Raw genomic sequence first — 23,287 nt, forward strand, 5'->3', positions numbered from 1 at the left:
GACTTTTAATTTCTTTCCCTGCACAGTTTGAACTGTTGTTTACTGCAGGTACATACATTTTCCAGGGCTGCTGTTTTCTTTCCAACAGCATGGTGTTGCATCAAAAAGGGAGTGTATTCTACCAGACACCACCTATGGTGAACTTCAAACCGACCGCTGGCTGTCAGACGGCATTGTACTAGCCTGGCACGCCGTTACCCCCATCCTGCAAATAGGATGCTCACAGAGTGTCTGCTGTCCCTAAGCAATGCAGCCTTAGGTGGATGTCATCGCTACCCTGAGGACGCTGAACCACTGGGAAGATTTCTGTAAGTGGTGGGCTTGTTTTGTCATCACGCAGCCACTTTGGGTTGTTGTTCTAGCCTCTGGCAAAATGGAGAGGAAAAACTTGCCTGCTTTTTTTTTCTGGGCAGGATATGCGCTTGCAGTGATGAGGTGCCTGAGCTTGCAAAGTATTTTAAGCAGCTGAGCGGTCAGGTCCATAACTCCCAAATAACTTCCAGACCTCTTCCCTCCACAGTGCTCTTGTTCTTTATTCCTCTAGTTTATTGCTTCAGACACTGTTTTAAGGAAGCTTCCACTTTTCTCCCAAGATTCCTTTTAAAGCCCCTTAGTGTTTCCTGCGTTTCTCTGTTGAGTTTCATGCGCCAGGTGTTGGGCTCAAAACAGTGCGTCTGAAATCCCTTCTCAGCTTCTGTAGCTCTGCATTACTTCTGCCTCCAGTTTTGTGTTTTCAGTGGAGTGTGGAGTGTCTCCCGCTGCTTTTGCTGTTAGCCTCTCTGCAGAAGGTGTCTGAAGGCTCTAATGGTGGCCCCTGGGTCTGATTAATCACCATTTCCTTTGCTTTTGGGTGTAATTCTTTTCACAAATGTTCCTTGGCTGTTAACTACACTGTTACCCTCGCTCTGGCTCGCTTAATGCCTAAAGCTGCCATGAACTCATCAAACTTCAAAGCTGCTCTTGAAGCTGTAGCTGTCTTGGTGCATGCTAGCTGAACCTGGTGTTTATGGCTGCCCTTCAGCCTTGTAGACCATGTGGACCCTCTATCCATCTGGCTCCAGATGGGGAACAGTGACCTTAAAATCAGGACCTGATTTTGTGTGGGCTGCGCAGGGTTACTGGGTGAGGAAACGCAGAGCCTTTCCCTTGCTGGATGGCCGCTGCTCTGAGAGCTGTGCAGCGGAGAGTGAGCACGGCCAATACCAGGCGTCCCCTATCACCTGCGTCAGGTGCTGTCCAACTCCTTGGTTGGGAAGAAGAAAAAAAAAAAAAAAAAAAAGGTCAAGATTGCACAGCCAAGGATCAGCCTTCCTGGCATTCCTGACTGTTTCAGTTGGACTGAAAAGTCAGAGGTTGAACTCTGCTTCCCAGGATGCTGGCCCTTCCCTCGGAGCATTTGGGAGGTGTTGGCAGCGTGTGAGCTCTTGCTCTCAGTGCTGTACTTGTCAGGGCAATAGAAAGAGCTCCAGGCTTGGGTAACATGAAGGCAGGCCGCCCTTGCTGCTCTCACAAATAAGACATCCCCACCCTCCCCGTCTGGCATTTTCTAACCTTGTTGCTCTTAATAATCCAGTAAGAAAAACTTTCTCATGAAAGAGACCCCACCTGGCACGGAGAGACAAGAGAGTAGGTCAAGCATGTGGTTTGTACTGAGGGCAAAGAGGCGTTTTGTTACTGCGGGTCTTAGTCTGCCCTGCCAGAGATCCTGCACAAGCCGCTTGATCCACTCGGAGTCAGTCCCGAGGCCATCTTCTGCTGCTCTGCTGGCCTAGCCAGGACCGGTTCACAGCTATTGCAAGTGCTGCCTGATCTTTGGGGTTCTCATGCTTAAAGAGGTGCTGGACAGATGATCCAAAAACAGCAGATCTCCCACTTCACCTCACCCTAAAGAACAGGAGAGGGGCTGTCTTGTGACCATGCCTGGTGGAGCAACCACTGGCCACGAGGATGGAGTACTCCATGAGCAACATGTGCCATGTCTTTCTGGTGAGATAAATGCACACTTCAGCTCAAGGTAAGCCATGCTCACAGGTGGATGATGCTATTTGAAGCGAGGCAGAGAAACTCTGGGTTAGTTTCTGGGAACAGAAAAGCCAGTGGGCCTGTGGTTTGGCTCTCAAGCCTGGATTCCCGCGGTCTAAAATGACACAAGCTCTGACTGAAGCGTTTCCCACAGTTAGGCAAGTAACAACAGTTCTTTGCTGCGTGGGCTTTCTGATGTTTAGCAGGGATCACAGCCATTTTAAATCTTTTGCTTTGGGGAGGGGGAATGCTTTCTGTGGTCAGTTTTTCCTCATTTTGGCCACCTATTTGCCAAAACACTTTGAACTCAGTACATCTGACTCCCCCATCCACTAGTTTGAAGTTGGCTTCCTCTGGAGGAAGGACAGGTACAGCATGATGCATAAAGCCGCTGCTTCCCCAGCAAGGCTGGGACATGTTAGCAATCTGGAGAAAGCATGCACTTCTTTAGACAACCCACCTAAAAGGGCCCAAAAAGTTACTCAAAAGGCTTTGTCCCATATCTCTGCCGGAGTGTTCACTAGTCAGAAATAAATGTCCTTCTGTGAGGCTTTCACAAAGCTGTGGACACTGACTTGCACTAACATCACAACAAGCACTCTTGATTTTTCTGTTTTCCAACAGATCGTTAAGTTTAGCACCAGGCTTGGGGCAGGGGGTGTTTTGTGGGTCATTGATGGCAGCTGTAGCCAGCTGTGGTTAGCAGCAAAGCTATCTTAGCCAAGATCTTCATCTGGGAAGAGGCCAACACCTTTCTCAGTGGGCAAAATGAGTACAAACTGAAGAGGAGATGAGGCCTGCAGCCAAGGCTGCTCTCCCACCAGATGGCAGCAGCAATTCTGCTCTCTGCTACCAGCGAGGGTGATGGGGACCAAAGGGTGGCCCTCAGCTGCCCTGTGGGGACAGGTGATCAGGGAGGTCACCCTACCCTTGGCAGAGGACGCAAGGAGTGGACAAGAACAAAGACAAAAGCTCACAGTCCCCAGGCAAGGAAGAAAAAGCACAGTCTGGCACAACACTGGTCTGACGGTCAGCACCGCGCAGGCGAGGACTCGGGGAGGCAGGTACAAAGGTTTAGTCCCTGAGCCAGGCTGTCCTGGTAAACCCGTGATGCCCATTTAACTCGGTGAAGAGCACAGCACCCCGACTCCCAGCTCCAAGTTTTAACCCCTCTAGACTAAGGTAACACACTGAAAGGCACAAATGCCTGTCTCTGCCTTTAACCCTGGTCCCAGGGCAGCTTTGCTTTGCAGTGTGTCTCCTTCCATAGGCAGCCCTTTGAGCATTCCTCCTGTGCCCCCTTCTCAACCCGCAAAGGCTATTCCTGGTTTATTATTAATGCAAAGCATGTTGGGGGGAACAACACAAATATCGAGGCATGATTTCAGAGGCACAAGTTGCTTTAGCTTGGCACTACAAAACAACACTGAGGTCTTGGGTCCAGACCCTCAAGAAATGAATCCAGGAGGACCTGGTACAGGTAAAAGCTTTGCAGTGTGTTAATCTCAAGCCACGGCCCCAGAGTCATCACAGTAAATAGCAACATAGATTCATCACTGTATTCTCTGAACACAGCCCAAGTACTAGGCTACAGGGACCAGGTTTGGGGCAAGGTCTGAGGGCCACTGCAGGACTCCATATGAGAGCAACTGCAGCCCTCTCTGCTGTAAAGAGCTGCCAGAAGACCAAAGAGCAGCAGTTAGTTGCCACCTTCACACATCAAAGCTGTACAAGTGGAGGTGAAAACTCCCTGCCCACCACTCTGTCTTGGCTGCAATCCCCAGAAGGTGGTGAGTATTTTGGGTTTTTTTTTCTTTTTCTTCCCAGGGAGACTTTGCCTTGCTGCTTCTCCTTCCATTCATGCTAGTGGAAAAGCTCAGCTTTGCACTACAGCAGCCAAACTAGCTTTTGTTCATGCTATGCCTTGCTGCTTCTCCTTCCATTCATGCTAGTGGAAAAGCTCAGCTTTGCACTACAGCAGCCAAACTAGCTTTTGTTCATGATAAACAAACAGGAAACTGCCTGATTTCCTCTGTGTGTTCACCCTCTCTCGCTCCCTCTCTCCCTTTTTCATAGATAACCAGCCTACCTGATTTGTGAAGAGGAGACTGAAAGCAACTGTATGGACAGGCACTTTGGAGCAGCTGTAATTTGCAGCATGGCTGTTGCACAGAAATACGCATCTGCTCCCCGACAGTTGCTGATGCACCAGAGCTGAAGCCTCTCCAGGTAAGGAAGCTCCCAGAATTTGTGATAATCTGTACCCTGCAGCAAGCTGGCAGCATGTCTAAAGTGGTTAGAGCAAGGGATAGGGAGGAGTTTCCTTATTGCTTCCTTTGTGCTGTTTATATCCAAGTGGATTGAACAGACGATGTCTCCGTCCTGAAACGCAGGGTGGGGGGGTGGGGGGGGCACTTGTGGAAGTGCCTAGAATGTTAATATCATCCTAGGTTGGAGCTCAGCTGGGCTGGGAGAAGGGGAGCATCTGAGGACTAGCACTTTTTAGGGCCAAATTCAGTCTAATGACTCTTTGCCAGGCACTAAGCAGCACTGGAGGCTGAGACGTTCCTCACATGCCTGTTTTCCATCAGCAAAACTCAGTTGATTTCAGTCCAGTGAGTCCCGACTTACACCAGTGTAAGTAAATCTCAGAGGTGGGTCAGGTTTACTTAAGAGGTAATTGACTCTGTGCTTTGGTCTTCTACTTGATAAACCAGGGAGTGACTGTCACAGGTGGAGGGGTGGCAGGGTGAGTGACAGGGGACATAAGCATACCCCAGCCAGGAGATGCAGAACAAACTTCCAGAGATGAAGCATCTGATGTCTTTGGAAAAATACAATGGATACTTCTTTTAACCACATGCTCACCACAGCTATGCTGGGTTCACTTTTCCTACCCATAAAAAGCAACAAAAAACAAATCTGCGGAGAGGGGACCTGGCGGAGTAGGCAGCTATTTCATGCTGAACACTTCCCCAGAAATGAGAGGAACTAGAGAGACTGGGAAGCTCCCATAGGATCCATCCCACTTCAGTAAAAAGCATCACTACAGTTAACAGTGCAAAAGTGTGGCCACTAGCTTAACTGTCTTTGCAACGAGGGCCAACTCTTTAAGCAGATATTATAACGAGAGGTAATGGGATCAAACGCTGAGACTTGTGTGAATGTGCACGGTTCTGCAGTACACCGCAAGGCAAGCATCACTACTGCCTCTCTGCACAGCCACAGCAGGACTCGTGCATGTCACTGTGGCAGCAAAGTGACACTCTGATAAATTAGAAGTACATATAGCAAGGCCCACAACCAAGCCCCAAACCCTGGCCCTCTCCTGAGGCTGAGCTCAACTGCTGGTGTAAAAGCAGCGTTAAGGCTCCATGCACCAGATCTGCACATGATGCTGATCTGGAGCGGGTCAGAAATCTGCAGTGAGCTAACCTCGATCTTTGACAAGCCAAAGCTGTGACTGAGCATGGGAAAACTGAGTGTCCCAAACCAAACTGAGGGCAGTGCAGAACATGGAAGCAGTGGGAGATGCCTGCTGCAAGATGAGTGTTCACTGTTACTGTGCAGCTGTGGGAAAGGGGCAGCAGGGCAGGAAGGGCAGGAGGAGGCTAGGAAAGCATGCATGCAGGATGCCTCCGAAGCAGTAGGTTAAAAATACTCCTGTGCGCAACAGAGGCAAGAACAGGAAGGAAGCACGGGTTAAGCCTGAACAAGGTGAGTTTATTCTGGAGACATTAATTCACACATGTCTTTCATGGGGTTGAATCTCATAATGCCACTTCTGCAAAGCTGGTAAATAAGGCTCTCTTGAGGCTTTATATTTCTGTCACCTAAAGCATCTTCCTCCCAAACATGACTTTTCCCAGGTGCTTTTCAAAGCCAGAAGGAAGTTTCTACACAAAAAGCTATGCTGGAAGATTAGGTGTGAATGGAAAAGCTCCAGTTAAACCAGTTCATTCCTCACTGGGACACTCCAGCCAAGATATAAGGACCTGTGCTTACACTGCTTTGGTAGGGGTTGATGCTGAGCTGAGCAGAAGTACTCTTAACACAGGAATAGAAATGTCCCCAGGGAACGCTATGGTGATGTTTCCATTTAAAGTTATCTCAGTACAAATGTTAAAACTTTCCCTTAGTAGACAGTCCACTGAGGAGACCACCTGAGATTACAGCATAAGCCAAAACTGATGAAACAGGCAGCAAATAGAGTAAAAGCCCAATTCTGTGAGTTTCCCATGCTCCCACCCTGCTCTTACTCAACTGCCATAGCCCAGAATCTGTATTTACTTTGCAGTTTAAAAAAAAAAGGCACAAAACAAAGGGAACTTCTTAATTTCTGTGGAATGATTTTATGTGAAGGCTGATGCAGATGGTTCTGATAATACAGTCATGCTACCACCCTGCCCCCAGCACCCCAAAGAAGTTTACACGTGGATCTGGGAGTTTCTTCCGTATGACCCAAGGCTGTTGCTGCTGCCTTGCCCGGGTCTTTGATGCACAAGGTACTGTAACATCCAGCTGTCAGTGCTGCGTCCCTGAAGAGTCCCTCAGCATCGAGATGCTTGAAGTGTTAAAATATGTCAAGAAGGGTTGAGTGTGTCTTCTTGGAAGGGCAGAGTTAAGGTTACAGTTACCTTACTGGAAGGTCTCTCAGTCTGCTTTCTGCTTCCCAGATGCTTGTTTGTTGCCTGTCAATTTTGCCTACATCCTGCTGCCTGGGAGGAGATGGTGGTGGGTGTAAACTCTGCAATATTATTTGGAGGTAGTTAATCTTTAATTGTGGCCTTACAGTGGACTAGTAAAGGAGAAGAGAGAATGGGAACAGGAACTTCCTCTGCTTGAACTTCTACTCTGCTCTGATACAGTCTCAAAGCCAGATCCTCTCCATTCAGAGGTGGTCCTTCCCTCAGACAGTGTAGGGCTTCCTGTGACAAGGGTTAGCAGGAAAAGCCCTTTGTTTTCCTTTTGCTTCCTTTCCCACTGCTTGAGAGGACCCTGAATCCTGTAGGACATAGCAGGATGCCTAACAGATAAAGCATTGGTCTGAGAGTCAACTGGTTGGGTTGTAGACGTGGCCTGTTTGTGCCTCAGTTTGTTTTCTCATCCTTATTTGTTTTCCTAGCTGGGGCAGAGACTTTCTTTGCAGTATCCCTGCACAGCACCAAGCTCCAAGGGCCCTTCTCCCTTGGGGAAGGAATCCTGATTGCAACCATACTCCCATAAGCTCCTCGGTGTCAAGTCATGCACAGTTCAGGCTGTTCCCAATGCAGAACTGTTACGTCGTGGTGGCCTCAGCAAGACATCAAGTGTGCGGAGAAGGGCTGGTGCTGTTTCACCTGGACCTGCTTAGCGCCAGCCCTGTCACCAGCATCAACAAGCCACCAAGAGTCACCTCTCACCGCCAACCTGCTCTGGTGCAGAGTGGGAGGACGCACGTAGCACAGCAGGAAGGGAGCCCATCTTCTTGTTGGCTGTGGGGAAAGAAAGGGCTAGAACAGGAACCTTTCTCAGAACAGGAAGGACAGCAGTTCCTTCATGACTGCTTTAGTTAAGCCCTACGCAAGCTGATGACCCTGAAGCCAGCTGCCAGAAAAAGCATTTCAAAGTGCTGTGGACTCAGATGGCCAACTCAAGAAGCTGTTCCTATTCAGCCTGGACTATATATGTACATGGACACTACTTTCTTCCCAACCTATCGCGAGGCACCCACAAGTGAAGGGATTCCTTTGTGCAGAGATCTTGCTCTCATTCTCCTCCCGAAATGCATTTTCTTGAGTCACTTGGCTCTAGTCTGGCTCACTGGGTGTCAACAGTTTCCCAGGAAATCATCAGAGCAGGAATTCAGATGATCCTTGTTGACAGCACGGAATCATCCTTGCCTGAGCAAAGCAAAGAGCTCTTGTAAACTGCATCCACCACAGCAGCACAGTTCACGTAGGGCTGCAGCCCTCAGCCTAGGCAGACTGAAAGCCACATAAAATAGCCGGAAAAGACAGTTCAGGGATCACTCAGGAACCCCCAGCTTCACAAACCCAAGAACCCTGCCCACGCCACAAGAAAACTAACTGCTGATAAAAGTAGGAGCTCATTTCTGTTTGATTTTTCCCTTCCCACACTGTTCTGCAGCTGGTGCTAGTGGTTATGCCCACCACAGAGCTAGCTGCATCTCAGCAATACTCTTCTATGTTAAATTTGCTTTCTCAGCAAGGTTAGAACATCTATTCCTCTAGGAAAAAAAAGCTAAGTAATGCTGTATCCTAGTGTCTGCTGGGCCCCCAACCCAGAAGATTCTCATACTTTTATTGTACTTTTCACCCTGGAACGTCCTAAGCTGCTCGGCAGAAAAAGATCTTGTTTCCAGAGAGGTGCATAGAGACCTCTGGAGTGAGCTGCAACAGCTGCTTGTTGAAACACTGCAACAGTTTAGGGCAGAAAATGAAGATATTTATCACCTGTCTCTGACACTGCATGCAACAATGAGAAAGCATGTGGGCATTTCCCATACTGGTTATATTTCAGAGACAAGAGGAACACGAGGGAGAGGGAGTCAAGACACCACAGGATCCTACTGAGCACGCAACGAGATGCAGGAAGTTGCCTCTAGAAGTTATACAGCAGTGAAAGGAAAGCAGAGATGACAGCAAGGAAATCAGAGGGGTGATAAGGATCTGTGGCTGTGAGGCAGGTGTGTGCTAGGGAACAGATCATGTGCAAGCAGAGATGCGGAGCTGTTGCTGCATTTTGTTTGTTTCCCTCTACCTGGCTGACATGTCTTTTCATGTCAAAAGCCAGATCAAAGAGAGGGATGTAAATAGGTGAAGCAGGCTCCCTTGTGGGAACAGGGCTGAGTGCCATAGCCAACCTCTCAGCTGGATTCCTCCCTGGGAGCCAGCACGAGGAGCTGTCACCCTCCATTAGCCAAGCAGCCAGGGAAGAAAGCGCACGACTGCAGGGTGATCTGGGCATTCGGGAGCCAAACCACACAGTGAGGCTAGGAGGAGTCATGCTCCTCTGCAACGGCCTCTTCCCTAAGCCACCACTGACACTGATGGGCCACAGCAGGACCACACTTTGGTTTCATCATGTTAGAAGGCCTTCAGATTCCAAGGGTATTTGCACGTGGTCCCCTTTTTTCTTCTCCCCCTGCAGAGTCCGGCTATCCGCTGAGAAAGTGGGACTTAACATTTCCTTTTAACCTCTGCACAGTTCGTATTTGGGGGGAGGAAAGTCACCCCCACTGACATCATCTGAAGCTGAGCACACTGAGTACCTTTCACAGAAAAGGCCCCTTCTATCCTCCAGTTGCCATTCCAGGATGAAGGGATCTCATGCCGCAAGCCCAGGGTAAGGAAGCCACATTAGAAAATGACAGGCATCAGAGCAGAGAACAGCAAAACAGACCAGGAGACTAAAAGCTCCCCTCACATGCTGGAGGAAGGGACCAAGGCACCAGCCTACTCTTATCCCATGGACAGATACCAGCAGTGGCTGCTGCCTTCGTGCAGATGCTGAAATACCTGATAGCCTTCACTAGTTATCTGTGCTCCTTTGGACAAGGATGTCCATTGCTTTCCAGTGTCTCCTCAGCTGTCCCTCTGCTAAAATCCCACATTTGGAAGAGGGGATCTGTCACTCATCGCTGTCTCATTCATTCACCTTCCAAGAAAAAGGTCCCCAGCATTTTTTTCCCTGTCCTCATCAAGTCTCAACTTCTAAAGCATATGGGGAAATTCAGCCACACAGCATCCCTCAGAATATACAGTTAACAGCAGCACCATCTCCCCTGACATCCTCTCTCCATTTTTCTCGAGAAGCTACACTGCGTGAGGGTGCTGAGCTGAGGTGGAGCAGCAATGACTCTCTCAGGGCCTAGAATCTCCCCAGGCTGCCCCTTCCCCCTCCAGCTATACATAGTCCCAGCAGAGATTAGAACAGCCTGGGGCCTGCTCTGAACTGGACCAGCTAGTAATAGCTCCCATGGGGCTGGTCAGAGCAAAGTGCACTGCGCTCTGCTCCTTTCCCATGCCCCCACAGTGGGGGTTGCCGGGGCAAGGAAGAAAGCTAGCAACACTGTTCTGATCCCACCACGGGGTGCCCCTGGCCTACACTGCCCCTTTTATTTGACAGTGAACTCTGACAGTCCCAATCCTCACTCTGTACAGGGAGCTCAACTCTGGGTTTTATGTTCAGTAATCAAGAGCAGGGCAAATAAATGTGCAGGTAGTTTGCTGGGGATTTTTTGCAGAACCTCAAACCATGCGCCCTCCAACGTAAGAGGCCATCTGCAGCAAACACAGCAGCAGATGAAGAAACAAACCAGAGGCAGAGAAGGGGCTGTGGACTAAGGACAAGAAAGGGGCCAGGGCAGCAACACGAGCCTGAGAGGAAGCAGGAGGGAGTCAGAGCAGCATGGCACAAGCGGAGATTCCTGAAGTCCCTGGGCAGCAGATACCGCTAAAGAACAGGGCTGGTGCCCTTCCCCCTTTTCCTGTTTCTGCTACTCTTGTTAAGTCTTTTACAGCCGCCAAACCTAAACCACAGCAGTGCCCTTCCCTCCTACACAGCGCTCAGCAGTGGTTTTCAAGGCTACGGAGGAGGCTTGCAGCTTCCTAGAAGAGGTGGCACCGCTGCCGGCCCGGAGAGAAGCAGCCCCGACCCACCCCGCGCCCTCCTGCGAGCCCCCTACCCGCCACCAAAGCTGAGTCCGGCCGGCAAAATGACATTTCTAACTTCTTGTCACCTCTCCCTCCTCGCGCATCGGGCCCGGGGCCTGCAGGTGGGTGTAAGCACGAAACCACAGGGCAGGGCTAAGCAGTTATTAGCATTTCAGGGGGAGAAGGAGGTTTGAGCAACTGAGAGCTCGGGGTTTGGCACAACATGACAGAAGCAACCGGCTCCTGCGAGGCAGCTCGGCCCTTTCTCAAGGTCTTACCTGGCTCCGCAGGGGCAGCTCGGCGACACGCCGGCCTCAGCCGTTATCGCCCCGCCGATCCGCGGCGCGAGGCCTGGCGCCGGCCGTTACGGCCGTTATTCCGCCGGCGGCGGCACCAGGCCCGGGAGCAGGGGCCGGCAGGGGAGGCACGGAGCGAGGCGTGGGCCGGGGTTAGCCGCAGCGCGGCGGAGCGTCCCGCCACGGCTCGCCCGGCTCAGCTGACTGCAATTAGCGCGGCCTCCCTAATTAGCGCGGCGGAGTAACGGTCGGCCGCGCCGAGGGAACCCCGCGCGCGCCGCCTCACCTGAGCCCCGCGGGGCGCCGGGCCCCGCGCATGCGCAGCGCCCCCCCCCCCGCGCGCGCGCCTCACCTGCGCTCCGCGCTCCCCTCAGGCCCCGCCGCAGTCTGAGGTGAACGGCGAAGGCGGGGGGGGGCGGGGAGCGAGGCCGCCGCCCGACGGCGCATGCGCCCCGCGGCCGCGCTCCCCTCAGCCTATGGGTGCCCCCCCCCGCCGCCCCCGCCCCGCGCGCGCGCCCGCCCGCGCGCTCTCCTTCCCCCGCCCCCCCCGTCCGCACAGCCCCGCTTCAGCCCCCTCCCTCCCTCCCTGGCGCGCGCGTCCCCGTGACGGCCCGCGCGCGCGGGCGCGCGTGCGCGCGGCGGAGTCGCGAGACTGGCTGCGGCGGCCACGTAGCGCTGCGGCGGCGGCGGCGGCGGCCGAGGGGAGCGGGAGCCGCGTCCGCCGGCGGCGGGGCCTGGGCCCGAGGCGGCGGCGGCGGCGGCCGGAGCGCCGCGGCGGCGGCTGCGGGGGCCGCGCGGAGGCAGGCAGGGAGGGAGGGCCCCGGGCGCCCTGCCCTCCGCCCTCCCGCCTCGCCTCCTCCACCCGCCCTCCGCCGCCTCGCCCGTGCCCCCCTCCCCTCGCCGCCCGGCATGGACGGCGGCGGGGGCGGCCCTGCGGGGATCGGCCTGGGTGAGTGTGGGCCGCCCGCCGCGCCGGGGGTGTCCCGTGTCCCCCCCCCGGGCCTTCCCCCTTCCCCTCGGGCCTGGCGGCGGCCGCGGAGCCGCGCTAGGCCCAGCCCGGGGGTGGGCGGCGGAGGGAGCGGGGTAGAGCCGCCTCCCGGCCGGGTCGGGGGGGTGTTGGGGGGGAGGCCGGCTCGCAGCCCCCCCGGGGGCCGCCGGGGCGGGGGGCCGGTGCCCGGAGGGCCCGCGGCGGCGGGGGGGGGGGGGGGGGGGCTGTGCCACCTGCCGGGGGGAGGGGAGCGGGAGGTGAGTGGCACGGAGCGAGTGAAGGGGGGGAAAAACCCGAAAACAACAAAAATCCCGCCGCGTTTGGCAGCGCTGCTCCCCCCTTCGCTTTCCAGCAGAGCGGGGGGGGGGGGCCCGGCGACCCTCCCCTGGCCCCGTGTCACCAGCCGTCGCCAAACGCTGCCGGGACCGGAGTTGTCACCGGGTGTGCGAGGAGGCGCGAGGCGGCCGCTTCCCCCCCGGCCGGTGCTGGGTCTAGGTGTGCGCAGGAGAAACGAGCCGCTTCCTCTTCTCCCCGGTCACTCCGGGAGGCATCGCCGTGCCCTTCGCGCCGGCCCCGCGTTGGGGTCGGTTTGGGTTTGGCGTCTCCGGTGCAACTTTTAGCCCTGCGGACGGCTTGGTGCAGGTATTGTTAGGGTGGAAGGATGCGCTTGGAGGTGATGTTTCTCTTCGGTCACGACAGCCTCACGGAAGTGTCTTTAAACCTGTATTAAACCTATAACGTATATTAAACCTAGCTGGGTTGCGGCATCCCGTGCAGGAGGAGCGATTTGGGCGAGGGAAGTCCCATGGGCACGAAGGACGCGAGGAATGCGCGTTTTTATCTTTCCAGGGGATGACCCGAGCTGTATTGTTCTGGGAGCGGCGATGGGCGCACGCTTTGTTGACAGCAGCGTGCGTGTGACGAGCCGGGAGAGCGATGGTGGGGCACGTGCCTGCGCCCCGGATAAGGGGCTGCGACGCGTGAGCGTTGGTTTGCGTGGGGTGGCCTGGGTTTGTCACCCGCTGATCGGCTGTGGCTCGATCGTCCGCGTGTCCGGGTCCCCCTCGTGCGCTGAGGCCTGTGGCTGGTGCGTTAACAAAATGCGCGGATGCTATAGACATTGCTGCGGTAAAAAGACAGCGGAGTTGGAAAATGGGATATTAAAAGGATCTGATGTTTTATGGGAACGCCTAATTTACTTCCTTTACGTGGGTCTAGCGTTATCATCGGTACCTATCTGAAACTCCCTTTCTACCTGTGCGTAGGGTGCATTTTTTCATACTTTATACTGATTAATCAAGCAGGTACAATGTGGTGGTTGTGCTGAATGAATGAAGAGCCCAGTCCCTGCCCCAGGCAGCCGACATTCAAATTTAGACGTTGATAGTAAAGTTGAGGTATGCAGTAAACTCAGGGTGTAAATGTGTAGTCGAGGGATATCCATTTTGAAAGCTTTTTCAGGAAGAGTGTATTTGAAAGACAAGTGCAAAATTTTGAAGGCTTCTTATTTTTAGGACTAAGCTGTTGTGTGTAACAGGAGGTCGGAGACTTAAGATTTTATTTGTAATTGTAACTAATACTTGGCAAGTCTAGTATTTAGAGGTACTACTGCATTTATTTGCAGTGACTGAGATCTATTGTATCTGGAAAGATCAGTACACGTTTTGTGGAGTATAATTTGTAATATATATAAAAAAAACCTTTCAAATATTTACATGGTCAAAATATTTTGGTGGCATTATAGGCTTTTGTTGATTTGTTTTAAAGGACTTTATTGATTATATTTTTCTTGTTTGATGCTGATACAGAAAATCTTTGGCTGATGTCTCCTGAAGAGTGAGTTCCTGGCAGTTTTGTATAAATGTTTAGTTATATATGAGCTAAGTTAGAAAAGCAGTTTGTCAGGTTCTGTTGCGAGTGCCAGATGTTGGGATATTCTGTTTTTGCTCTCTTTGCTAGGATAAGAGAATGTGAAAATTTCAGATTGAGATTTGCAGTTTCATCTGAAGATGGAATTTATAGACACAAGAAATTGCTTGTATGATACTTACAGGTCGAATGTACTTTGTCTGGTGCTGTCCCCCTTGCAGCGTGAGATGCCCGTACAAGAAGGACTTGGGAAGAGTCCTTTGAGTTTGTGCAACTATTATAGTCTGCAACTATTAAAGAGAGATTTTCAGTAAGCAAGATCCTATCTTTCATTCTTCATACCGTGTTTTGTGTATTAGTGCCTAATGGAAGATTGGGTGTACCAGCAGCGTACTGAGATAGGCACAGATATATTTAAGGTGATTACAAAACTACCTGTCATCAGTGACCTATTTCTGTGTGGCACGCTATAATATGCCTTGTCAAAGAATAAATTTCTCGACCCAACAGAAAAGCAAACATAATTGGAAGGAAGTGCCAACCAGTTGAGAAGATTGATATGTTCTGTGAAAACCTGGATCTGTGGTTCATTATTGTATTAAAATATTTTATAACCATTCGCTTGGTTAAATTCCTACAGTACAAAGCAGCTGGTCATACTACAGTATGTTCTGCTGCAAAACAGCTCTGTTTCTATGAGATCCAGATCTTGGCTTCTAAGTGAAGAATGAAGTAAATTTTAAAAGCATATGATTTTTGGGGGGGAAACATTATTAATTTACATTTTACTAATTCCTTGCTTTTTGTCTTTTCAGAATCTTAAAGTAACAAAGTTTGGGAGGGGTCCCCTAGCAGGTCAAAAAAATGTGGGTTTTTTATGTGAGGTCATTTTATTATCAGAAGTTAGACACTTTAAATATTCACACAGTTGATGAGCAGATACTGTCTTTAGGTGATACCATCCTTAATACACTGAGCTTCCCCAAGTTGAGGAAGCATGGCTGAATTATTTCAAAAGTGTTTTCTATAAGGATCTGTATTTTTAGTTATTGGAAAGTGTGCTCCTAAGCTACCTGTTCCTTCTGTGGAACTGAGTGCCTAACTTCCAACTGCTTCCATTGTAAATACTAGGCTTACCTATTTTAAGAACTTTACAGTAACTCCTTTAGCACATTGAAGGTCTAAGAAAGTATTCTGTGTTAGCATAAAAAGATGTTTTGTCTGCAACTGACAACTTTTATGCCTTTAAGAACACTTTTAATTAAAATATGATTTGTTCTTGAAGCTGCAAACTCTGTCTAAAAGCATGTCCTTTTAAGTAAGTCAGTATGAGTAAAATGATGTGCCATTTTAGGCCTTTGCAGGATCTTTGTTTTCAGTATTTTGGGAGGTGGGTGGGGTTTGCTTAAAGCTCTTAAGTAAAATTCACGTAGATCAAGTAACTAGTAAAAACATAACAAACACAGATTTTCTGAGTTCAGTTCGAACACAGATTATAACCTAAACTTGTCGTACCTAATTTTCAAATTAGCTTTGCAAACGCTTAATTTTTCCAAGTGATCCTAAACTGGTGATTTTTAAATTGCTCTTCCCTCCTGAAAAACAATTGCATAGGGAGTGAAACTCTTGGCGGTAGCTCTGGTGCCAGCAGCTTAAACTCATTAACACAAGCAGCTTGCATTAGTTTCCTTGACACTTTCAGACACCCTTCCCTGAGGAGGTTTCAGACTAGTAGTTTTCACTCAAGAGAAACATTTAGCTATGCTAAGCAACTACCAGCACTTATATGCTGTGTTGCTCTCTCGTTTGTGTATTTTGAAGTTGTGAAACTTGATTCTTTTAGTGGAAAAGTGATTTTAGAAATGCGATGTGAAAGGCAAGTCTGATGGAGAGCGGGCCTGCTTGAAGATACGTTACCAGCATTCGGATCCATAGTAACATTTGAGACGAAACCTGTTAAGCCGTTTCATTCTCTCCCAGATGCTAAATACAAGCAAACAGAAAGTTTTTCAGCTGCAATTTTGGAGGGATATTTGCGGTACCGCTATGAAGGCAGATGGCCTGGTAGGATATAGTAGTAGCGCTTTTCTTTTTTTACAAGCAGAAGGTTTTATAGTTGAAAATTTACGGACAAGCATCCATTGATCCACATACCTTCTTTTATGGGAGTGTTGTACACAAAAAGTTGCAAATATTTGACTTGGAGCCTAGCTGAATCTTGCAGGTGCAGAAAGCGTACTAGAACTCTGCTTTTTCCATGGCTCGCTGGTCGTGGGGAAGACAGTAAAAATCTGTTCTGAACTCCACACTTGCTTTCAAGTCATGCTTATTTAAGCCTTTTTAGTGCTTATGTGATGAAAGGGGAATTATGGAATGTGTCTTAATAATGCTGTCTGAAGACAAATTACATACGGTGACGACTGAATTTTAATGGTAGAAGGCAGATTATTTCTAACTAAAGGCCTGATTTCTCTCAGTGTCCGGTAGCCTGTAGTAGATACTGTCAGTCACTAGCAGTGACACTGTAATTTTTTCGGACATCTACTGTTTCAAAGGATGATGGGAGCTCTGTCCTTAATTCCAGACACCTTCCCTCCTTCTGCAGGCTAGAAAATTTAAGATGCTGCTTATAGAAATTCTGATGTGGTCAGATGCACTGTCTTCCTCCTGTTTCGTGTGCTTTGTCTCTGTAGGACAGTCTGTAAATTCCCGGTGAAGTGACCTGCGCTGTGCTTAGATTTCCAGTACTTTAATTGCATGTCACTTTTTTACAGACTTACGTTGGGATTGTTGTTTAATGCACTGTGACATTAGTAGATTTGACATTACAGAAGTATGAGCTGTGGTACATAAAAGTGACTTCTGAAGTCTTAGGCTGAGACTGGAATGTATCCTAATAAATCGTCATCACCCATGTCATATAATAGTGCAAATGGCTGCTGTGAATCTCTAGTTTGCTTTATTGAAATGTGTGTGTCTTGAATCATTCATTTCACACCTACTAGCTGCAGGACAAAATCTGCTGGAGTGAAATGCCATGCCGACTACAGTTTAAAGGTCTGAGAAAAATTATGTGCTGAATTTGATTGCAACTTTTTGCCAGGCAGTTTTGTTTTACGTGTGCTTTGCTGCATGTTTCTTTTTTTGGTTGCACCTCTCTAAACTCACTCCAATTCTTCTACTTTCCTATTGTAGCTCATAATTTATTTTTATTTTCCAATTTAGTATCCCTTTATTTTACTTTTTTTTTTTTTTACTACCGTGTTTTCTGCTGCCTTCCCTAAACTTGTTTCTTAGACCAGTCTGTTTTTTTTCTTTTTTCTTCCCTTTGTGGATTGTCGTAGCTTTTCCTCTAACCTGCAGATTTCTTGGTGAAGTCACCTGCGTTCTACGTATCTTTGATAAATTACCTAGCCCACTTACGCTGCTATAAAATCATTTAACGTAATCTCTCCTGTGCACAACTGACTTCTATTATCCCACACTCCAAGCACTTCAAATCCAGACAATAAGATGAAGTTAATTATCTCTGCTGTCAGTGGACACTTTTCTTCTTTTCAGTCTTTATTTGTAGGCGAAAAAGAAACATGGTTGAGATTCTTACTGAGGTACTATTCCCTACCTGGCTCAGGAGCTTAAGTAGCTGTTGTTTCTTTCTGTCAAGAGGGAGAAGTAAAGTTCTGGATTCAAAATTTTCAACCTTTTCATTTTTTTTCTTTTTCTCACCCTAAAACCTGCTGGCTGCTGTAAAGGCAGCGTCTGCAGTGTCTCTATTGCTGAGACTTGGAATTCTTGCCCCCCCGAGCAGGTCCTGCGGTGGTCTCTGCGGTTGTTCAGGCTTCTGCCAAGATGTGAATTTGACTTGGAGCCTGGAACTCTGATCTTGCCACGCTAAAAGTACATCTGTGGTTTTAGATTATGACATATCAGTAAAGAGAGATAACTCATATCTAAAAGAATATTTTTATAATCATAAGGCCTTGAAACTTATTTTTAAATAAAAGCAGGAGCTATGTAAAGGCTGAAGGCATTTGAGAAAAATTGCTGTTCGCCACAGGAACTTGAAAATGCATTATTTTTTCAACCTCCCTTCTTAAGCATCCTCTTTAGATTTGTTCTGCAGATTTGTTATTGTGCTTCTGGTTCTCTTACGTTGCTGTCGTATGGAAATTGGAAGTTGGAGTACACCTGTAGAGGAAGGAAGGAAGAATTCAGGAAGCAAAATCTTGTAACAGGCAGTAGCATTCATGAGGCTGCTCAGTGAGCTGGTTCAGAGAACTGATCCAGCTGAAAATTAATCCCAAGGAAAGATTATTTTTCAGGCAGACTAATTTCTCAAGGCAGCTCTCCATGTGACCCCAAGAACGCCAGTGCTGGCACACGGATAGGGAAGGAGTATTGCCTCCTTGGCCGCCACACAGAATTAGATCAGATTAAATTGAACAAGTAACTTTGGCCTTAACTGATTACTATCCTCACTTTGCCCAGGAAGCAACTTAAGTACAGAACAGAGATAAAGTGTTCATAGTTGCATAATGAATTAGTGGAAAAAATGGGAATACGATCTACCATATCAGTGGAGAGAGTTTGCTTTCACTCTGAAGAATCACACCTGTCGAACGCGGGAGGTTGAGATGAACTGCCGCAGCGGTGCAGAGGCTGCCGTGGTCGTACGCTGTGGTGGATACAGACATGCTGAACAGATTTATATCTCTGCATCTAGCTCTGGTAACGCTAGTCAGAGCACCTACAGTTTCTACCTGCAAAGGCAGGATTTGTGCAAGTAGGAGTTTCTGGTGAAGTACTGTTATTTGGTTAGCGTTTCTTGGAAGCTGCCGGATCTCGGTGTACTGCTAAGTGAGTTCTGTTAAACTGTATAGATACTATAAAAGGAAGACTACCTGTTTTTTCAAAGGTTTACGTGGCACCTTTAAAACAAACTCTGTGTATAGTGTTTCAGAAGCTTCGGTAGTTCAAAACAGTGATTCGTGGTATAAGCTGCTGTACAGAATGGTTGTTCAGGGTTTACAGGAGCACTGTGACATTGTGCAAGGAGAAACAGTCACCATAGCGTAGTTTTAGTATTGTCACATTTAGACTTTGTCAACACCAGATTACTTAAGCTTCTCAATAATAATTCCAGGCTGCAGTTCTGCTGGTGATTTGTGCTTGCACAAACACACGTCTCGTCTTGGCAGTAACCGCAGGTTAGCTAGAGCTGATCTGAGCGGCGTTTGGTGATTTTAGTAAAGTGCTGCTAGCAGTTATAAAACTAAAGCTCTAGGCAAATGCAGATGTACTTTTGTGGGCAGTTAGAGAGAAGGAGATATTGGGTGAAGCCCAGGTAAGGAGAAGAAGGAAAAATTTCTTCCACTAATTCTCCATCAGCTCAGCGTTTACCAGTACGAGATAGCAGTGTGTCGTGCTCCTGTGCTGTACAGAGGACAGTTGTGCAGCGGCTGCAAGCATTTTTGTCGCTATGGAGGTTCTTACAAACTTTTTACTGTTTTCAGAGTCAAAATTACCTAGTGTGTAAAGAGCTCCAAATGAAAAATTGAGAGGTTTTAAACGTATCTGTAAGCACATTCCAATGATGTGAGAAGAACAAACTTTATTTTAGAGAGATCAAATTCACACTTCTATGAAGCCTAAGAAGATTTTCCTATTTAAACCTTCTTTTTTTTTTTCTCCACTACATTCCACTCTCAGCAAAGTTCCAAAATATTTAGCAGGCTTTTTTTTTTTTAAATAAACTAATGGACTGGAAGTGAATCAAAATGTTTAAAAAATATTACATTAAACTGTGACTGATGGACTCTATATGTGTGGAGTAAGTGTGCAACATCGTGGTCTCAGCTAAGCTGTGATTATTTTGAAAGTTGCATTATTACGGTTTAAAAGATAGATGATCCATGCTGTGATGTGTAGTACAGGCTGATGAACAAGAGGCTATAACCAGACAACGTATTACTGAATCTGTAAGTGAGCTTTCTTAAATTGAACTCTTTTGTAACAAAAGTGAAGCTTGTTGTCACCTGCATTCTGCATGTTGCCAAGGTCTCTTTTAGGGCTTGCTAGGAGAGAAGTTGCGTCTGTGCTGGGTATAACTCTGAATGCAGGTACTCTTTAAATTTGCATACTTCTTGCCAAGTTAGTGCTGTTTCTAAAAATGATGTTAGCTTAAACTGAGGAGAAACACCTTTCTTCCAGAATAAGTGTCCAGATGAAAGTTAGACCTGCAAACTTTTTTTTAAACAGCCTGCCCACAAAACAATTTTTTTTTCCTGGGTTTCTCAACTGATCTCCATCTACATTTCAAAGACACAGCTACACATCTACTGCCCCTTTTTCTGTCCCTCACTCTCTAGGAGGAGAAACATTAGCTTTGAAAAACAGAAGTACAGATCTTGATGACAGATTTCTTCTCTGTTTTCATATGGCTTTATGTAGGCTATACTGTTAGTACAATCATTTACAGTAAGTTAGTAATGTTTAAGAAAAAGTGTCATTGCTGGCATCTGTAAAAATAAATGAACAATTTAAAATATTAGTGCTATTTTTACCAGTCCTCAAGAAATGCAAGCAGATAACAATGAAAGCAAGAGTTTTGAAAGCAGGAGTCTTGCTTCTGAACAAAAAGCGAACAAGCAAAAACAGGGATTTGGAGAAAGGAGTAGGCTAACGGGCAAAACAATTGTCCTTTAGTACCGTGCCAGTGGGTCGTTTTGTGAACTTCTGGCACATATTTTGATGAATATACAAATTTGGAGGGACAGATAATCTGTTAATGTGGTCATATAAAGCTTTTTTTTTTTTTTTTGCTTCATATGTTTGTTGTTAAGGTATTAAACAATTACAGAAGGCTAATAAATGTGAAAGCGAGGTATTTATATGTAAATGCCTACCGTTGAGTGGTAACTACCTGTTCTTGTTTTATTCTTGCTTTCTGTTTTCTATATTGAAGGAAACAAGACATGACAGAATAGATTTGGATACAAGGAGGTTCCTAATTCAGTCGTAGCTGTTTAACTTTGACTGATGTGTGTACCTTTCGATGTTTGTTAAACGTATTTGAGATAGTAGGTAAGGCTTAGACTTTTAATTTGAATGTATATGGGGTGTACAAGAACTTATTTCAAAATGGTTTTGCTTAGTAAAATAAAATGTTGGGGTTTAGGGCTGTCGTATCTAAAGCTAATTTCATAGCCAATAGAAAACCTCCAGCTTATTGCAAAAGCTGAGGGATTATAATACTGCTGAATTCTGAAATGGCAACCTCTTAAACTATTTTCTGTGGAGATAATGCTTGAAAAAATTCCAGATTCACAGTTCTGGAAATCACTGATTTGAAAGCCTTTGTCCCTCAAACCAGATTTCTAGATACAGCCAAATAATTCATCTTAAGAAATGGAAAAAGCCTGAAGGTTTTTTATTCTAGTTTTTATGTTTTAGCTGCAGGATATCATAGAAGGCATTTTCTGGAATTGGAAATATGGTCTGTTTCATTTTTCCATTAGGATGTTAAATACTTACAGGCAAATAGCCAGCTCCATACAGTGAAAATATGTTGCCTGCTGAGTTAGCAGGATACCTATCATTGATTATTTTAGGAATTGTCAAGAAAAATAACTGAAAGCTGGGACAGTCTGGATTCTGTGCTCTATCTTCAAGCTTTCGTATACCATTCCTTTAAGAGTACTTCTGGCCCAGACCTTTACTTTGAGAAGGGGACACTATTTCTTCACTCTCCAGTCTTTTGTTTCCCTGCCAAGACTCCCTACGATATTTTCAGTTACTGCCAGCGTTGTTGGGTTTTTTTGATGTGCGTGTCAGTTTGCTTAGCTGTACCACAACTAATCCATTTGAGATAGAGATGCCCGAATGTGCAGCATACCTTTCATTTCACCAAAATGCAAGCCACAGTGCCACAGACCATCTGATACCTAACCTTTTGTGTGAATTGATGGGAAAATCTGTTTCAAGCGTTTTTCGAGCTCGCAGTGAGAAAAGAGTTAGGATTAACCTGTTGTCACAGAACAGTTTCTGGAATTTGATTGTGAATGCTGTTTCCAAATATCGTCTGGCTGCGTTAGACCGTATTCCCAAAGTTTGTGTCAGCTGCACAGAATTGGCTTTCTGATACAGTAGATAGGATTACTCTTCTCTGCTTTCATTTATAGCTCTACTAAGTGTTGAACCTATAATAGATACCATCTCTTAGGTGGGTATTACAAGCTGTCCCTTGACATCCAGCAGATAACAGGATAGGCTGTTGGTTGCATTCAGTCTTTTCATTCTGCTTTTACATTGGCAAAGGCAGACTTAAGTACTTCTCCATAGAAATGCAAAACCGGTGAAGACATGCTGACTGTGGCTCTGTCTTAAGATAGAACTTACCACTTAAGAAGAACATATTTGCAGTTTTTTGCCTATAAAGCAGCTGAGATGCACAAGAAAGGAGTGATTGTACGATGATATAAATAATTCCCTCTTGTATTATCGTCCTGATTACTATCCGCTGGCATGATGTAACTTGTACCAGATGTGTTTTCCCACTAATTGAGACTCGCTATGCCTGTGCGCTATTCTGTTTCATGCACCTGTTCTTCAAACTGTGCAAGTGTATTGAAACTTTTTGTGATATGCTCTGAAATATTGCTAATGTATTGAAATGTCGGTGGCTGCAACTTTTCAGTCAACCACTGTGTATGTTCAAGTTGCATCCACAGTAATTTCTTCTTAATATGCTATTCAGAATTCACAGAAAAAGAAGCCTCATTTTCTAAGGATTTCAGAGTGTTGAGCTGCAGTGAAAAGTCATTAAAATTTTGTTATTTTTAGGAAATGTACTGCATAACTTTGGTGTGTTGGGTAGTATAATTAAAGCTATGTTGCATCTGTGAAGTGAAAGTTGTATTTGTCTGATGCATTTTCTTATATTTCTGTTGTGTGTGCCGATGAAATCGATGACTTAAAATTGATTAAGGGGTAACAGTGATTAGTATGAATTGGTGATATTTGTGTTTTTGGTGGTGGTAAGCAAGAAATTAACAGAAGGCCTCAGTGAAGAATCACACTCCCACTTACCTCTATGTTTATATCCGTCCGAATGATGCATTCTCTAATCAGCCTTTCAAAATAAACACAAATGTGCCAGCTTATCGTACTTCTGCTGTTTTTTCTTTATCCACATAAGGTGACTAATAGGTGTGAAAGTGTTTTACTTTGAACGATATTGCCATTTTGAAAGGGTTGAGCTATGCTGTTGTATTCTGAGTTTTGCTGTACTAGAAGTTTCCACTTACTGAGTTAACTGTGGTTCAGAGTTTGGGAAGCAGAGGAGCTGGCTCTCTGATTTCAGTTAGAAATTTGCTTGGTGGTCAGAATATACTGTGTCCCAGGTTTGACATAACGTTGCACCTGCCTTAAATTAATTAAAATCCTCCCCAACCTGC

At 47.1% G+C, this 23,287-nt stretch overlaps 1 protein-coding gene and 2 long non-coding RNA genes across 5 annotated transcripts in view; 2 read left to right on the forward strand and 1 right to left on the reverse strand.

Annotated features, from left to right (window-relative positions):
- Window positions 1-6,018, forward strand: LOC135330603 (uncharacterized). Its single transcript, XR_010392571.1, has 4 exons — window positions 1-308; window positions 4,099-4,251; window positions 4,560-4,659; window positions 5,892-6,018. It is a non-coding gene; the product is annotated as an uncharacterized LOC135330603 (long non-coding RNA).
- LOC112987176 (uncharacterized) lies at window positions 5,725-11,555 on the reverse strand. Of its 3 annotated transcripts, none has more exons than XR_010392570.1 (2): window positions 11,328-11,555; window positions 5,725-7,496 (listed from the first exon to the last, which is right to left on the reverse strand). It is a non-coding gene; the product is annotated as an uncharacterized LOC112987176 (long non-coding RNA). The 3 variants fall into 3 exon arrangements; XR_010392569.1 differs by having other exon boundaries at window positions 5,725-7,904; XR_003260220.2 differs by lacking the exon at window positions 11,328-11,555 and adding an exon at window positions 10,958-11,321 and having other exon boundaries at window positions 5,725-7,904.
- ZNF652 (zinc finger protein 652) overlaps window positions 11,556-23,287 on the forward strand; it is a 27,563-nt gene continuing 15,831 nt past the window's right edge. The window contains exon 1 of the mRNA XM_026106922.2: window positions 11,556-11,924. The gene's annotated coding sequence lies outside the window, so the exon portion shown is untranslated. The remainder of the gene's footprint in view (window positions 11,925-23,287) is intronic.

This window comes from Dromaius novaehollandiae, chromosome 22, assembly GCF_036370855.1.
Source record: "Dromaius novaehollandiae isolate bDroNov1 chromosome 22, bDroNov1.hap1, whole genome shotgun sequence".
Taxonomy (NCBI): domain Eukaryota; kingdom Metazoa; phylum Chordata; class Aves; order Casuariiformes; family Dromaiidae; genus Dromaius; species Dromaius novaehollandiae.